Raw genomic sequence first — 14441 nt, 5'->3', positions numbered from 1 at the left:
CTGGGTTGCTCTGTTAAGTTGTTCCTTATTTGATTTGCCCTTGTGACCTTTACCCCCTGTGTGCCCCTCTGTGCATCTGTGAGCCCCCGTCTCCCCTCCTTGTGTTTTGTTCAATGTTTTCCCCAGCCCGTTACGTTTGTGCTCTCTCTCTCTCCTCCTGTCTGAAGCTCTGTGTACTTCCTGTTTTACTTTGACAGTCTGCCGTCAGTATGCGTCATGTTGTGTTACCAGTGTTGGGGAGTAACGGAATACATGTACCGCCGTTACGTATTTAAAATACAAAATATGAGTAACTGTATTCCGTTACAGTTACCGTTTAAAAAGGTGGTATTCAGAATACAGTTACTTTGTTGAAATAAATGGATTACACGGCGGTACTTCCCTGTTTCATTTTGTCGCGGGTCAGGACTGTTTGGGTTTTGTTTGACAGCTACGTTCTGTTGTTCCAGGCGGCAGCGTTACGGTTGCCATGGTTACAGGGCGACGCTCTCTCTCTCTCTCTGCGACTGTGTGTTTCCTGGGTGAGAGAGCGCCTTTTCGTTGTTGTTGTTGTTGTGCTAAGCTAACAGGCAGAATGCTACAAGCATAGCTCTAAAGAATGTAGCATCATGGGCAGTGTAGTCGTGCTGCAGGGAGAATGGACTGCCATACACGTTATGTGTCTGTGAGCGCGAGGAGGGAGAAAAAGGGGAGTGGAAAGGTACGAGTTGTCATCGAGCAAAAACGGGAGCTGGAAGCATGTAAATATAATAATAACCACTGCAGCCAAGAAGAGAGCCTGACGAGCCCAGTTGTAAGTAAGCTATTAAGACTCGACTGTACACCGTGTTTGTGTTTTCCTCCGAAAACAATAAGTTCCGTTGGAGCCTTTCAACGCCTCTCTCTGTCTCTCGCAAGAAAAGTTGACCCACACAACAAAGTAAAGCTATTTTTCGGCTACGAGCCGACAGGGACCCCGTATTAGTCAGAGGTCCCTTTACTACAGTTCAGAGTCGCGGACCTTCAGTAATAGTAATAAATCACACAGCAATAGTACATTCACGTTGTTGTAAAAAGCATGATAATATATTAAGTAATCCAAAGTATTCAGAATACGTTACTGTCATTGAGTAACGTAACGGAATACGTTACAGAATACATTTTGGGGCATGTATTCTGTAATGGAATACATTTTAACTCATTCACTGCCAGCCATTTTCAAATCAGGTAACTCCCCACTGCCAGGGTTTTTGAGCATTTTTACTCATTGTTGAAGAGCCACAGAAAACTGTGTGTTATGATCATATAAACGCTGAACCTACCAAAATGAAGAACAGACTCTCTTCTTTCATCCAAAAAAAAAAAGCTTGTTTCTACCATTTTCCATTCTTTAGTAATCAGCTGTAGAAGAGAGGTGGGTTCCACCAAAAATGCCTGTTTTGACCAAAAAAAGGGAGAAAACGAGCTTTTCGTGAAAAATACATTTCAAGCAGAAAAGTGCCTTTGACACTAATATTTCTTGCTTTGTGACACCTCTAACATATAAAATAGTTTTTCACTTCTATAAAACAGAAATAACACTGAGAAAGGTTATGTTTTATCAAAACAATTTATTTACAAATATATCAAAAAATAAAATGTACATAGTGAAACATTTATTCACAATGAATAATTCACTTTTGTGTGGTAATCATTATAACACTTTCCGGGATGCAAGGGCACACAACAAGACTTGCACCACATTTTTGTCTCACTGCACAATCCCTTACGTGCGCAAACCCCGCACCTCCTTGCAGGTCTACTTTTACTGCTGGTGGGCTTCAGTTTTTCAAGTTGCCCGAGGTTGTATTCTAGCCCCTCCCATTGAAAAACGTAATTGACGTCTATAGACGTCAATGGCAGTCAACGTAAGTTTTTCAATTGACGTCTATAGACGTCAATGGCAGTGAATGAGTTAAAAGTAACCTTCCCAACACTGTGTGTTACTCCTGCCTGTCTCGTTACGAGTATCTGTGTCAGCTGTGTTCCCTGTGTGCTCCCACTTCCCTCGTTAACCCTCTGTGCATTTAGGTCCACGTCTTCCTCATCCTGTGTGTGAGTCTCCCTGTGGTTTCTGGTGAGCGGTACGTTTAGTTTTTTATAACTTGTTATCTGTTTTTCCAGCAATAAAGCTGTGCTTTTTGAGTTTATCCCCCGTGTCCCCGTGAGTTTGCGTTTGGGTCCGTTTCCTGCCTGCCACACAGCCGAATCATGACACAAAAAGGTGTAAAATACTCAGAAATAATCCAGTTAGTAAAAAGGAGAGAAACACTGTAAAGAGAACTCCACTAAATTGAAGAGTTTCATCCCCGCATCCATCCATTTTCTTAACTGTTTATGCAGTGGATGGGCTGGAACCTGTCCCAGCTGTCCTGAAGCAAAAGGCGACACACCCTCATCAGATCATCGGGTCATCACAAGGTTGATTTTCCAAAGGGTGGCTGGCCTCTCCCTTAGAGATGAGGTGAGGAGTTCGGCCATCCAGGAGGGGCTCAGAGATGGATTAGTGGGTGGGTAAGTTTACTTGAACTAAACTGGCAGAACAGGTTAAGAACATCGGGGTGAGACTGTGATGTTATAAAACTTACAACACATTTCTGTGCTGCATCTGAGGTTTCTACAAGCCTACTGCAGTGGCTTCACTAGTTCAATAGAATGAGTCAAATTTTAAACTATAACTATATATATGACAGAGTGCATCACTGTTTGTGAGATGGGTGAGTGTGCTCAGTGGCGTCTGAACCAGCATGGAGCCCTTACGCTCAGAAAAAAGCTCTTTGTAAGCCTGTTCTCAGATCTGAAGAATCAAGTTTGTCAGTAGTGAATCTTCAAAATCAACCAATCCCAAATCTGCGGGGGCTGCGAACGATGTTTAAAGCTGTTACCGACACGCACATTTCCTTTTTACAGAGCACCTGTGTATTCTGCTGAGTCTGTGTGAGGGTCAGGAATCTTTTTTGGAGCTGTAGCTTTGAGTGTAGGTGAGCAAGTCCAAATGCTGGGCTTCCTATTGATTTTTTTTAGAACCATTTTTGCTCTAAAAGGAATTCACTGTAAAAGAAATGATTAGGACTCACCAAGGTCAGTCAGTTTCATTAATGTAGGCCACAATGCAAGGCACGAGGGGCTTTAGAATCTGCACAGCACACCGTGTGCCTTGAAACAGGTGAGAAGAATATTCAAATTAAACCATTTAATAGCAGAGCAGGACGTGGTGTGAATATGTCTATGGCTACTCTATTCTTTTAACAGCTACATAAACATATAGATAAAAAGTAATTTTGAGTATTTATCCATTTTCTTCCACTAATGCAAACCAGAGGTGAGCTCATCCCAACTGACAAGGGGCAGGTTACACCCCGGACAAGTCGGCAGTCCATCACAGTGCCGACCAACGGTGCATTTTCCAGAAGAGACACCTGAGAAATTGGGACAATAGAGCGCAACCATTTTTCTCATAGCATGGTGCAGGCACAATTAAGTGGGGACATAAATCATGTACTTTTGAATCATGACGCTTCATTGTTCTTTTTGGTCCATTACTACACTGCTCCCGTCCTTTCATTATTTTAAGTTTGTGAGTGAATAGGATGCTGTGACTGATGTGTTTTGAAGAAGATCTTTTTTTGGTTCCTACCATCTCCCGAGGGAAGTGTTTGGCTCTTTAGCTGCTCAATGCTTCACCACATTCACCAGCTAGTTTCTGACCGTGTCTGTCTGCTGTTTCATGCTGAGCAGGTACAGTAATGAGGGTTCATGGAAGTTTTCTGTTGCCTGCAGCAGTCAAAAACAATGCTATTAGAGTGAATGGCAGTAAACCAAAAGAGTGAAGTTACAGACCAGACACCTAAACGGCGAGCCAATAATCTCTAGCCAGAGGGGAGTCTGAGATTTTGGTGATACATCTTTGCAGATTCATGCAAGTGATACCTTGTTTTTGCACTGTCAGTGATAGATCGTTACTATAAAAGTATTAAATATATCTTCTTTAAAGATCCTAGCAAACTGTTCGGGTGGTTTTTAATTCATTATTTCTTAAATAATGGAGGAAATCTGATGGAATTTCTAAGTTCAGAGTTGAAGACAGATGTAAATGGAACTGTTTAAAATGAGAGAGGTGAGGCCGGGTAATGCGTTCGGGAGCTTACCACTCTGTAACTGTTCCCACTCTTCATCATTGTGCCTTCGGCTGAAACAGGGGTAAATGGATGAAATTGCAATTCAGACAGCAGTGGGTGCCCAATCAATTGCTTTTCAGATGCTTGTGTTACTGCCCAGGCATTTTAAACACTTGTCTGCGCCTCTGAGCTTTTTTCTTATGCAAGATGCTTCCACCAGACCAGCTCATCCTTTCAAATGATGCATTGATGTTGTCAAGCCACCCATATGCTAACCAACTAAGTGGTAAACCAGGGATGTATATTCTTGCATTTAAAGTTAAAGGCAGCAGAGACTTTACAGTTGTATTCTGGAGAGAACAAATGGTGATAATTAGTAGGACGCTGGGGAAATACAGACAGAGGATCGAGCTATTGTCTGTCTTTCTATCATCTCAGAGTAATCAAGTTATACATCGCATTTGATCCTCTGTATCTGAGTATGTGCTCAATGCACCAAAAGCCTTACAAGACTTCATTGTGAAACAAAGTCACAATGTCACTTCCTTCAACTAAATGATGACAAAGCAGAAGTTATTTCGTTTGGCTCCAAACAAGATTGTAACAAGACACTTGGTCTTTATCCACATATGTTTAAACTGTAGTTAAAAATCTTGATGGTAAATGGCCTGTATTTGTATAGCGCTTTTACTAGTCCCCCCTAGGGACCCCAAAGCGCTTTACACACCCAGTCATCCACACATTCACACACTGGTGGAGGCTACAGTTGTAGCCACGGCTGCCCTGGGGCAGACTGACAGAAGCCAGGCTGCCATATCGCGCCATCAGCCCTTCTGGCCAACACCAGTAGGCGGTGGGTGAAGTGTCTTGCCCAAGGACACAACGACCGAGACTGAACGAGCCGGGGCTCGAACCGGCAACCTTCCGATTACAAGGCGAACTCCCAACTCTTGAGCCACGATCGCCCCATTAACTATCAAATCAGTAATCCTTTAAAGGGCGGGATTTAGCATTGTTACATTAACGATGGTTTTGTCAACTTGAAAACAGTTTCCCTGCTTTTTATCAGCTTTTGGCTCCCTGCATGTTCAGGCTGTTCAACTCCACTGTCTCTGATTTGCAGATGGCTTAAAATGCAGATCCTACACCTCGCGTACAAAGGAAAAGACAGCCCATCGCTCCTGCCTTAACTGAGCTGTGCTGACGACCTGTGAAATACCAAACTTTATCATGTGTTTTTAAAGCCCTCCGTGGATCAACTTCACGATATGTCACAGATCTCATAACTCCATAGTTTGCCTGCAGGTAACAACTTCTTTTTGTCCTCCTATCTCAGGCTTTGTCTGCTCTTCCTCACAGTAAATGGACTGACTCTTATGTAGCCTTTCTTTAGTCTACCTGAGCACTCGCAGGGCTAGATACAACATGCCTCATTCACACAAGCACATTTCTCAGCTTTTTCTGTCCAAGTGCTTTCTATCTAACATTCACTCGCATCACATTCATACTCCGGCTGATGCATCAGAGAGCAACATGGGCTTAGTATCTTACACAAGGATGTTTGGCATGCAGACTGGAGCAGCCAGGGATCGAACCACTAACCTTCCGATTAGTAGTAGATGACCTGCTCCACATCCTGAGTATTATCATTGTAATTATTTGGCTTGCGTTTCTTTTGTTTTGGAGACTTGTGATTTTAAGCTGTGCTCTAACTATAAAGCACTTTGCTTCATCTCCTGGAGTGACTTGACTAAAGCTCAGTCATAATGGAGAGGGAGCTCCTCTAAGAATTTACACATGTAAGTGTAAGAGACATTTTAGCTAATCTCAGGTTGGATAATCTAAGAGTTAGTCTCTGTTAAGGTTAACATGGTTGCTATAATGCTGGCAGCCTTCTGCCTCAGAGATTATGCAATACACTACACTGAAAGCCAGAAGCTGGATTTGTTTTGTGCAGACGGCTCTCATAAAATTGTGTGGCAGGGGCATGCTGTGAATATGGCACCAAGCATGACAGGAGAAGAAAACTGCTCGCGATTGAACATTTCATTAGGTCAGACGGAAAGAAACAGGAGAAAGAAGTTATTTTGGCTGTGTGTGTGTGTGTGTGTGTGTGTGTGTGTGTTGCAAACTGATCTTATAATTTTTACTCTTTTTTTTCTGGTTTCTAAAAGTTCCTAAACTAAAAATAAATTTACCTTGACAGAAATTAAAATCACAGGTAGTTTAACACTTCTGGCTGATATCGATCTGTTCATTGCCGTTACTGAATGCTTTAATTAAAATAATTATATAATCCCCTTTTCAAAAAATGCTAGCCTATTTTATGTTTTGAATAAAAATGTTGCTTCACTCACGTGTTGTGCGGTTTCCCAGCCAGTTCATTCTGAGACCGCAGCATCATCGCCTGCGACTTCCACATCGTCGCCTGCAGCGTCTGGTCCCACCGCTGTCTGGTCCCACCGCCGCTACATTGTCATCAGATCCTGTTCCACCTCGCCTCTGCCGGCTGCTTTCCAGGCCTCTAGTTGGCCGTCGAGGCTGGTCTCCTGAGAAAGTTCGTCGCCGCCGCTGGCTTCGGGGTCGGCCTCCGGACCTGCTCTGTTGCCGCTGCCGCCTTCCGCGTGGCCGGCCTCCTGATTTGTTTTGCCTGTGTCACCGCCACCGTTGCTATCCGCACGGCCGCCCCCTGAACTGTTTTGGCCCTTGTGTTGTTGACCTCCGGGTCGACCCCCTGAACTTTTCATGGACTCCTGTTGATCTAGTTTGGTTTTTAATCTGTTTTCCTGGGTTCTTGAACTTTGTGCTCCTTGTTTTTTGGTTGCTTCTGTTTGTTTTCATGGTTTGGTTTCTGTTTTTGTGCCAGCAATAAAGCTGAGGTTTTCAGTTACATTTCCATCTCAGAGTCCTGCATTTGGATCCACATCTCCACCTGCCCGCACACACAGAGCCCTGACTAATTCAATATCATTAGAATCATTTAAACCCTATATTTATCTGAAGGGTACTACAAAGATAATATTTTAAATGTGTAAATTAACAAACACTGTGATAGGACAAATGTAACTCTTGAATTTCTAAGCTTTTTGCCACATTGTGATCAGTGCGTCTGACATGTTTGCTGTTTTATTACTAAGTGTTGATACTAATTAACCTCAGTGATTAACTTTTATTATTTGTATTATTTACGCTAAATTAATTAATTAAAAATGAGCTTTTGAAAAATGAAACTTTTTTGATATGTTTGTGCTTCTTTTAGTTTGTTTTTTCTAAAAAAGAAAAGAGTCAGATGGACACTGAGACGTGATTCATGCTTAGTGCTCGCATCACTGTACTTACAAGTATCTACGTGCACACGCGTGCAGCTTGTGTTTCTGCATGTGTGACTGTGTTTATGTTTGCACATGTTTGTTTGCACATGCAAAAGCGTACAGGCTGCATCTGGCTGTCTACGTTTCACATTTCCATTCAGGCTGAGTGTAAGCAGGCTGGCTCCTAATGAGCCGATTACAGGGAGCAACATATGGTGTGTTCTGTATGGTTCTCCTGGCTCAGCCATTAGTGTTGATGAGAGCTGAGAGAGATGTGGAAATTGGGCGGGTCAGCTTAGTGAGAAGATTCAAATATGCGTCTGCATAGATGCACAAAGACGTTTCACAATGACACGATCTCTCTTGATGGAATGAACAAAGAAAAGAGATCTAGAAAGGTCCGCAGGGCTTTGAAACTTTTTCCATTTCATGTCATTATAAAATTCTAACAAGTCCACTTCAGATGGTGGCCAAATGCGCCACAACATTTAAAGAAACTGTTTTTAATTGATGAGAAAAAGCTTCTGGCAGATCAGACCGATGCATATTTAGGATGGAATAAAAGTACAAAAACACTCCAACTGAAAGACCCTGCTCATTAAGATTGACTCTTTCATACTGTTCTATAGAATAGATGCCTGTAACTGCATAATTAAAAAGTATGTCTGCTGTTGTATCAAGTTATCAAAGAAAAGCACCCTTTAGTTACTGGCCCCTGTTAACCAATCACACACTAAAATTATTTGTTAGTCTGTGAAACTTGCTTTGCTTTTCTGATGGTTAATTTACAATATTTTTATTAATACAAAAACAACAAACCCAATCCAAAAAAACAAAATTATGAAACATTGTGAAACATATAAATAAAAACAGAGTACATTTATGTGCAAATCTCATAAACCCATATTTTATTCACAATAGAATTCAAATAGTCCAGCAGCTGGTGCCTTCAGTTCCCAGACTTTTATAGACTGCTGTAAACAAAGAGGGATGCTACACAGTGGGACGCATGGCGCTAACACAACTGCTTTGAAATGTATTGCTGCCATTCAAGTTCATACATTTCCTCAGCTTAAACTGAGTTTGTTTTCTATTGTGAATTAAACATTTTTGCATTTTATTTTATTTACATGTTATACAGCATTGCAACTTTTTTTCAGAGTTGGTGTTGTACATCAGGTTCATCATGTGACAAAACCTCAGAGATCACTATGACACAGCACCTGCGGAGCATTTGTCATGAAATGCAGGATTTGGCAGATGGAATTCAAAACTTTAGCTTTATCAGCAGGGACAAAACAGTAAAAGGCAAAAAAAAAAAAAAAAAATGGAAGTTGTGCAGGAACAATCTGCAGGGAGACTAGACTGACAGAGACCTCACCATGCGGTAGATCCATGAGGGAGATACGGCAGAGTGGACACACCTGGGAATCTAACTAACGAGACAGAAGAAGCAAAACTAAACCTGACACACAAAAGATGAGGGACTATCAAAATAAAACAGGAAGTAACAAACATGGACACCTGACTGATTTCAGGGAGACATAAAAGGATGAAACACTGAGAGACGACTACAGCAACAGGAAGGGCAACAACCTTACCATATCACCCAAAAACTGTGTGAAAGCGACCGGATCAGAAACAAACTGCAGCATAAACAACAGGAAGAAGTCAGGCCTCCAAACTGCCCTACTACAGCCAATCACACGGTGCCCAAGATTTACAGTAAATTAAATCCATAAACCATTTTTTAAATTCTGAATCTGGATGTACCAAGCGTGAACATAACATCTCCCTTGAGCACCCAGTAAAACTTTGAAATATCTGAACTTTAATAATAAAATAATCCAAAATGAGAAGCCTTTTTATTAGTGCATAATTCAGGCTCATTGATTATTTATCGAAGTGACTGGGGACTGACTGCAGTCTGAAAGGTTATATAGCAAAAGCCTCCTGAAACATAATAAGCCAAAGTAGGAGGGACCATAAAGGGTTTTGATTTAAATGAAACCACGACGGGTTTGAGCTGGATTTTCAAAAGAAGGGACTCTCTGTGTTTCTGTCGTGTCACCTTAGTGACAGTTCACACTCCTTTGTTCTTTCTGTGCTTTCTCCCATTACTAATCTTTTTTGTATTTCACCTCTTAAGTCTGTCTCTCTCTGCCTCTCAGCATCTGTCTTCCTTTAAATCATTTTTACTGCTCTGCCACCCCCATTATCCTAATTTGTCTGTGTCATTTGTATGAGAAGTGGAGCTCAGATTAATGGTCGTGTCTTGATGAATTTGTGGTAAAAAATTTAGATGTAAAAGTGAACTTGCAAAAGTTGCATAGCTTCCTGATTTGATTTAAAAGTGTTTCATTTTGATCATCTTATATTTCTTTATAATTTTCAAACGCTTTACAATTTTCACAAGCTGTGAACTAATTATAGGAGCAGAAAACCTGAACAGAGAAGAGAGACAGCTCCGATACTATATCTCTATCAATTTTAGGGGAGTATATATTTCATTTGCTGTCATTTATTTTGTTATTTGTTCATATATGTGTTCACTGAAAAAGTTATGCTTGTTCATTTAACTGAAGTTAAATTATTGGAAATGTCTCATCTCACCTCATCTGAATGTGACAGAAATATACTGAGGAAACAATTTCCATACATTTTACTTTGAAAACAGTACTGATGAATAAACATAGACCCAGAACTCATAGACACAGCAATGTAGGTCCTTATCTCGACTGTATCCCACTCCACTGAAATGAAAACATGCCATCCACACAGCAGGGATTCAGATTAAGGATCACTGGCAGTTCTCCCATAATGCATCACGTGAAACAAAAGACACAAAAAGCCCTCAGTCAGCTCCGTCCCACAGAACACCCGTCAGCTGCCTTTGACCCAACATGATTTTGATCATATTTGTCCCAGCGGTGTCGCTCTTCTGTAAACACAACAACCCCCAGTATAAAAAAGTATGAGTGGTGACAGTGGATACGATACATCCAGATACCAGACTGTGCAAGTCTCGTTCCTGTTGTGTAGAAAATTAATTATCTTAGAAGTTGTGAACTTATTTTCCATTAATACTTAATAACTATTCAATCACATGTTTTATATTTTTACAACAGAACGTGGTTAACACTGCTCCCCTATATCAGATCAAAGCTGCCTGGCTCAATGCGAGAGAACGTACGGTTACGTTGTAACCTTGGTTCTCTTAGTGAGAGACTATCTCTCCACCGTGAGGCCACTCGGAGACGCGTTCCGATCAAACGATCACCGGTGTCACATCTGCACAGCTGTTTTATACGTAAGCTGTGGGGCGTAGCCGGGCGTGCCGGAGTGTCTTAAAGAAATATCCACACGCCACGACCAAGGGGGTGGTACCCCGTACATATGGAATATGTAACCGTGTGGAGAGATAGTCTCGATATGCTAGAGAACCTCCTACCATCAACAGTACAGATACTGTCGTGTTCATAGGTGTTTGAAAAGTGATACAATTTTGGTAATTTTGCCTCTCTCTGCATGACTACTGTGGATTTTAATCAGTGTTTTGAAGTGATTCATGATTGAAGTGTCGATTTCAGCTTTGATTTGATGGGCTTAACAAGTAATGTATGAACTGGAATCACAGCCATTTTTGCACTTTTTAGTTTTCCATATTCAAAGTTTAAAAGTAATTGGACAAATCGTTGAGAAGCAGTTTCATGGCCTGGCTGATGCCTGCTCCCTGGTTCTTCTGTGACAAATTCAACTGATAAAAGGTGGAGTTTGTTTGTAGGACTTGCATTTGATAGCTTTTCAGTGGAATGGAATCAATATGAGGTCCAAAGAGGAAAAGTGTTAAAATGTAGCAGCTTGTTGATTTAGCCAAAGAACAATTGCAGTGACCAGCTCACCAACCAAAGGGCCTGAAAGACGACAGAAGACTTCTTCTTTCTTTTCTCTTCTTTTTGTCAGGAATCAAGTACAAAAACATTCAAATAATGAAAAGATGCACTGTGCAAGATTTAGCTTTTTTCTTCTTTTTCCTTTTTCTAGCTGCTTCCACCTGTGCTTGAACAATTCAACCAACAAATAGAAAACATGAAAAACACATCACGAATGAACAAATTATACTAATATACATGGAGCTGAAAATTCAACATAAGAGACCAAACAACCAGCTAAAATGATTTCAAAACCACAGACAGTATCTAAATCCAATATATAATTTACATATAATATAATTTATAAATATCAAATATATCTCAATTATATGTAAATTCTTTCACTGGTGGAGAAAAGCTTGTTCACATTATTGAGCCAAGTAAAGAAGACTACATGACGCAGGTGTATTACTCTCTACGATGAAGACACATCTTCATCAGTGGAACTGTGGAGGGTGCAAACCGCTGGTTACACTCAGGAATAGGAAAGATTGATTAGACTTTCACAGAACATTTAAAAATGCACAAATCTGAAAAGAAAATCTTTGGAAAGATGAAACAAAGATGAACTCGTGCCAGAACGATGGGAAGAGAAAAGTAGACTGAATAAGAGAAACAGCTCATGAGCCAAAGCACATCACATTATCCGTCTAACATGGTCACGTACAGCTGCCAGTTGAACAGGATCACTTGTGTTTACCGATGATGCTGGCAGAAGTGGCAACATGAATTGTGCAGAGCTATATTCTCTGATTCTCAGATTCAGCCGAATGCTGTAAAAGTAATTGAACAGCATTTTGCCGTCATAATGAAAAATGACCCAAAGCATCCTGCAAAAGTAACCCAAGAGTTTCTCGAGGCAAAGCAAAGGGGTATTCTTCAATGGCCAGTCAGTCACCTGATCTCAACCCAGCAGAGCACTCCAGTTACTGAAGAAAAACGGCACAAATAAACAGAAGCTGAATACAGCTATGGTGAGGCCAGGACTGTGCTTTAGCAGCAATGGATAGTTGTTTACTGTCATGGTCTTGCACCTTGGTGCAATTAAAAATAAAAATTGTGGTTATTTCTCCTCACCTCAAGTACTAGAACTCTGGTGTTTTAACACACACAAACAGAAATCAGCTGATTGTAGCAAGTAGTTTAAAGAAATTTCAGAAACCACCTATGCAGCCCATTACCCTCCACACTGGAGAGAAATCACTGGAAAATGTTTGATGTCTTTGTTTCCCGTTTTGCAGGACTCTGAGAAAGAGTGCAGCCATTTCAACCTGATTATTGCTTATTGCATCAATCACGTTCAAAGGCTTAAAGAGATTTCCTGACAGTACAGCTTAGCATCTCTCCAGGAAAACAATGTCCAAGCTTGATGTCAGCCACCAAACCCCCATCATCTGCTGTCAGTGTTTCAAGTCAGGAGTCATTACTCTGTTAAACAGTGATCCACCCCCTGTAGAAAAGGGGGGAAACGAATAGCCTCATCAACACAATTATTTTTGTCTCTATTTTTTTAAAGCACCATGACAGCTGGCGATCAGTTGATGGAAATATTTTCGTCCGTTGCCAGCTTCAAAGAGGAAATCCCCAGTCAGTCTCGCTGCTGCAGAGACGAGTGCTGTCCGGACTGTTGGCACACAGCTGCAAACGTAGACGTCCCCTGAAGAAAGTCTATTAGTGAAATTAAACATCAAAATCAACAATTTTTTAATCACTAAGCTAAACCTATTGCACCTGTTTGTTCAGGGTCTGTTTGGTCACCTGTTGAACTCAGCATTCAGCGAGGCAAATGCTCCTTCCAGTGTCTCACAACAGGGGAAATTGAAAGCTGCATTCAGACAGCTGCATTTCACTTGATGCTGGGTTAGTAAGGTCGCAGAGGCCTTTAGGCTTCAGTGGGAGAGGCTGGCTCTGGGTTTAATGAGCTTGGAGCAGACCCAGACTTTTGGTGTCTTTCATCCTTGTAGCAGCCAGTGTAGCCAGTTAGCTCTCCAAAGCACCAACCCCACCTCACCCCCAGCAGCTGTCTTCTCCTTCTTCACATCTCTTTCTCTCCAAGCCGTACTGTCTCTGTACCTCTCTCGGTTTGTTTCTCTACCTGGTCGAGTTGTTTCTTCTGTCGGATCGGCTCAGCATCAGCTATGATTGTGTGCAGCTTTGCTCTCCTGCCTTCTGGCTGTCAATGCGCTGCCTTGTTTCCTCCTGCTTCTGCTTCATTAGCTCCAGTTGCCTTGGTATCGGGACACAGAGGGAAAGAATAGTATAGCTGTTCACACACAAATCCTGAATTTACACTACAGTTTTGTAAAAGTGCCAAACATAGAACAGAGGTTACCTCAAGGTTAGGAATGCATAATGGAGTAAGGTTAGAATCACCAGACCAAATGATCTGTTTGTAAATAATAATAAAAAAATCTATGTATTGACGAGACCTCGCAAAAGGCACAGATGTTGACAGATGTGGTAGTTGGTACAAAGAGTCAATATGCACAATTGTGATTTTGATTTTGCTGGTTTGTTTGATTCATAAATAAATTCCTGTAACATAAGTTAGACTATAAAGAACAAATCTGAAAGAAGTGAAGTAAGACTGAAAAATATGAGATTGATGATGTGGGATCAAAGAGCAGGAGAGAAAAGTGAGGTAATTTTCCTCAGTCTAATAAGCCCCAACCCCTGTCTCTTCATTCATCTTAAGGGGGCAGTGAGGGCAGCCTGGTGGGGAGACAATGCCGTACTGATGTAGTTGAAAGAGCTAAAGATCTTTGTTAGTGCCCAGATCAGGTGTCCCGGAGGCTGGCTTTGCTCCCAGAGTGGGTTCTCCCTTGTACTCTGACCCGCTTACAATGGGTGGTTAGTGGGATGTGCAGCGACTCAAAGTCAAACACATTTTCTTTCCTTATCTCTTTACATGGTTTTCTTCTGTATCTGTTTATTGGCACCTGACTGGAGAATTAGAGGCAACAGCTGTTTATGAAAATCAACCAACTCCTACTATAAAACAACAATATTGAAAAGAATTCCCATGATGCACTGAGTGTGTTTATACACCTCTCTGCATTTAA

At 41.4% G+C, this 14441-nt stretch overlaps 1 protein-coding gene across 2 annotated transcripts in view; it reads left to right on the top strand.

Annotated features, from left to right (window-relative positions):
* Nucleotides 1–259: 259 nt before the first annotated feature.
* Nucleotides 260–14441, top strand: part of neurl1aa (neuralized E3 ubiquitin protein ligase 1Aa) — a 148923-nt gene continuing 134741 nt past the window's right edge. The window contains exon 1 of one of the 2 annotated variants that reach the window (XM_082537953.1): nt 260–793. The gene's annotated coding sequence lies outside the window, so the exon portion shown is untranslated. The remainder of the gene's footprint in view (nt 794–14441) is intronic. The other variant, XM_082537958.1, reaches the window with a different exon arrangement.

The sequence above is a fragment of the Aulonocara stuartgranti genome, assembly GCF_965226115.1.
Source record: "Aulonocara stuartgranti genome assembly, chromosome: 6".
Taxonomy (NCBI): domain Eukaryota; kingdom Metazoa; phylum Chordata; class Actinopteri; order Cichliformes; family Cichlidae; genus Aulonocara; species Aulonocara stuartgranti.
This window is presented reverse-complemented; position numbering and strand designations above follow the sequence as displayed.